The sequence below is a fragment of the Aquarana catesbeiana genome, linkage group LG04 (genome assembly GCF_042186555.1).
Source record: "Aquarana catesbeiana isolate 2022-GZ linkage group LG04, ASM4218655v1, whole genome shotgun sequence".
Taxonomy (NCBI): Eukaryota; Metazoa; Chordata; class Amphibia; order Anura; family Ranidae; genus Aquarana; species Aquarana catesbeiana.
Genome location: NC_133327.1, coordinates 627,219,882 through 627,223,655, shown reverse-complemented (window position 1 = coordinate 627,223,655; position 3,774 = coordinate 627,219,882).

Genomic DNA, 3,774 nt, shown 5'->3' with positions numbered 1-3,774 from the left:
TCCAAATTCCTAACGAACATTCGTAATTGTTACGAAAAGATAACGAACCTAAAAGTTAAAAACCCAGGAAGTCAGCACAGCACAGGGATGGTGGGAGCCCCTCATAATGATAAATTGATCATAACGAATATTCGTAATTGTTACGAAAAGTTAACAAACCTAAAAGTTAAAAACCCAGGAAGTCAGCACAGCACAGGGATGGTGGGAGCCCCTCATAATGATAAATTCATCATAACGAACATTTGTAATTGTTACGAAAAGTTATCGAACCTAACGAAAATTCGTACTTCGTACGAATTTAAATTGAATTTCAGACACGAATTCCGAAATACAAATAAATTCTAATATGAAACGGAACAGAACAAAACCAAACAAATTTATTGACGGCGCACATGTCTAGTGCACAAACAAGGTCTATAAAGACATGGACTTAGCAAGGGTGGTGAAAAATGTGGAATTAATAAGCATCAACATGATGATCCGATGGTTTGAGTGGCTGGCCATAGAGGTGAGGAGAGACCAGGTCATCTCACCTCACCTCTATGATCTAGGAGGACCAGAGCGACTTCTGGTCTAGATAGAGCGGGACTAAACAATTTTTTTTTTTTCTTAAAGCATAAGATCAATGTATTTTTTTTGTTTTTGATCTGATGCTTTCAAAGGTAGAGAATAGATTTAGATCTCTCCATAAAGAGGACCTGTCATCCTTAATTTCTATCACAAGGGATGTTTACCTTCCTTGTGATAGGAATTAAAGTGATCAAAAAGAAATTGAAGCGCACGCATATGTAAGCAGTATTTGCAAATGGCGCAATCTTTATAGTGACAGCAATAATTCTAGACCTCCTCTGTAACCTGTAAAGAATGTGAAAGCGTTGGCTATGAAATTTTTGTAAGTATCATAGTTTGTCGCCATTCCACAAGTGTGTACAATTTTAAAGCGTGACATGTTAGGTATCTATTTACTCGGTGTAACATCATCTTTTATATTTTACTAAATAAATGAGTTATTGTGTTTTTTGCATTCAAATAATTAAAGGGGTTGTAAAACCTTGAGGTTTTTCACCTTAATGCATTCTATGCATTAAGGTGAAAAACCTCCTGTCATGCAGCAGCCCCCAGCCCCCCCCCCCGAGCCCTTCTGTTACTTACCTGAGCCCCGTAATTCCCGCAACGGGAACGAGCACACCAGCTCCGGTCGGTGTCTGGTGTCCTGATTGGATAGATTAATAGCAGTGCAGCCATTGGCTCCCGCCGCTGTCAATCAAATCCAATGACGAGGGCGCCGAGGGCGGGGCCGGGTCCTGCTGTCTGTGTCAATGGACGCAGAAGCAGGAGGTAAGAATGATATGTTTGTTATTTAAAAAAAAAAAAAGCACATTTAAAAAAAAAAACCCTTTAAAGTTTTTTTTTTTAAATGTGCTTGAAAAACCGCTGCACAAATACCGTGTGACATAAAAAAATTGCAACAATCGCCATTTTATTCTCTGACAGATATATATAAATATATAATGTCTGGGGGTTCTAAGTAATTTTCTAGCAAAAAATGCAGATTTTTATATGTTAACAAAAAGTGCCAGAAAAGACCTGGTCATCAAGTGGATATTATCTACGGGGTTCGAACATGCTGTGTTATTGAATTGGGGGATGCAACAAAAACATAAATGCTTAATCAGATTGAATCCATCTGCAGCAGGCTGAAAAGCGATTCTGCCAGGATGATATATTGAATGTTGAAAATCAAACACTTGAATAAATAGAGACGTCCATAGTTCTGAAGCAGATTCTTCCTTCCTATGAGAAGCAATTAGATTTCCCTCCATAATCTCAATATGCAAAACAAGATTACAGAGCTGACACTGGGAGCCTCTTACCAGCATGAGATGTAACTGCATTATATACACATTACCAGGGCTCAAAATTTCAAGTCCTGAGCTACTAGCCAGGCCTCAAAGGTTACTCGCCATCAACTCCTACCCTGCCCCGCCCCTAATCACGCCCTCATAAATTATCTCATAAAATTACACTTAAGTGTTTTATGCAGAATCAAGTTATAAAAATAAATATTAACAACAACTTTATCCGTGTCCACTAATGCAGCCTACCTGTGTCCACCAATGCCTGTGTCCGCCAGTGCAGCCTGCGTCCCCCCCATGCAGTCTGCGGTCCCCCAGGGCAGCCTGTGTCCCCCCAATGCAGCCCGCAGTCCCCCAGTGCAGCCTGTGTCCCCCCCAGTGCAGCTTGTGTCCCCCCCAGTGCAGCCTGTGTGCCCCCCAGTGCAGCCTGTGCCCCCCCCCAGTGCAGCCTGTGCCCCCCCAGTGCAGACTGTGCCTCCCCAGCGCATAGTTGCCAACATTGGAAAAAAAATTTCGGGACACTTTTTTGGCTGTAGGCGGAGTCAGCCTATAATTAGGGGGCCGCACAAATAATTGGGCGTGGTTTACGTAAAATAGAGGGCGTGGCTTACATGGGATGTGGTTAGAGTCTGAGATGAATGAGGGATGCAGAGGGAAAGGGGGAAAGGGGGGTAGAGGGAGAGAGATGGAGGGACAGCAGACCCAGATCCTACACCACAATAGCAATGTGTATTCCAGAGTTTAACCATCAGCAGATAAAGATACTCCAAACACCTGGTGTTGGTGCTTCAATCATCCCGGAACCATGGTTGTTATGGTGTTGTCAGGATGATTGAAGCGCATTATTTCTATTATTACATTGTAATATAAAATGAAATCATTCAACTCACCATAATCCATAAATCATTCAACTCACCATAGTGGGACCACTGAGCGTGTCACCTGCTACGTCGCCTGCCACCAGATGCCATCAGGTTCCCCCAGCAGAGTCTGTCCTTACATCAGGTGCCCCCAGCAGCGTTCATCCTTACATCAGGTGCCCCCAGCAGAGTCTGTCCTTGCATCAGGTGCCCCAGCAGAGTGCCTCCTTCCATCAGGCATTCCCAGTGGAGTGCCTGTTACATCAGGTGTCCCCAGTACAGTACCTCTTACATCAGGTGTCCCCAGCGGAGTGCCTCTTACATCAGGTGTCCCCAGCGGAGTGCCTCAAATCAGTGCCCTCAGCGGAGTGTTGGCTGCAAATGGAGTGTTGGCTTCGGTCTAGCTACATCTCCTCAAGAGTGGTGACAAGGGGAGAGAGGTGTGTGGGTGGAGGCATGGTGACTTGGGGTGTTACAGGCTGACTTGGGGAAGGGTGGAGACAGGGTGGTGATTTGGGGGTGCAGGCATGGTGGTGACTAGGCCGGAGGGGGTGCAGGCATGGTGGTGACTAGGCCGGAGGGGGTGCAGGCATGGTGGTCACTAGGCTGGAGGGGGTGCAGGCATGGGGGGAGGGGGATGCAGGCATGGTGTTGTCATGAAGGGGAGGCGGGTGCAGGCATGGTGTTGACATGGGGGAGGGGGTGCAGGTATGGTGGTGACATGAGGGGGAACAGGTATGGTGATGACATGGGGGAGGGAGGCAGGTATAGTGGTGACATGGGGGGAGGGGGCTGCAGGTATGGTGGTGATATGGGGGGAGGGGGTGCAGGTATAGTGGTAACATGGGGGGAACAAGTATTGTGATTACATGGGGGAGGGGGGGCAGGTATGGTGGTGATATGGGGGGAGGGGGCTGCAGGTATGGTGGTGATATGGGGGGGAGGGGGTTGCAGGTTATGGTGGTGACACAGGGGGAGGGGGAAGCAGGTATGGTGGTGACACGGGGGGAGGGTGGAAGCAGGTATGGTGGTGATACGGGGGGAAGGGGGGAAGCAGG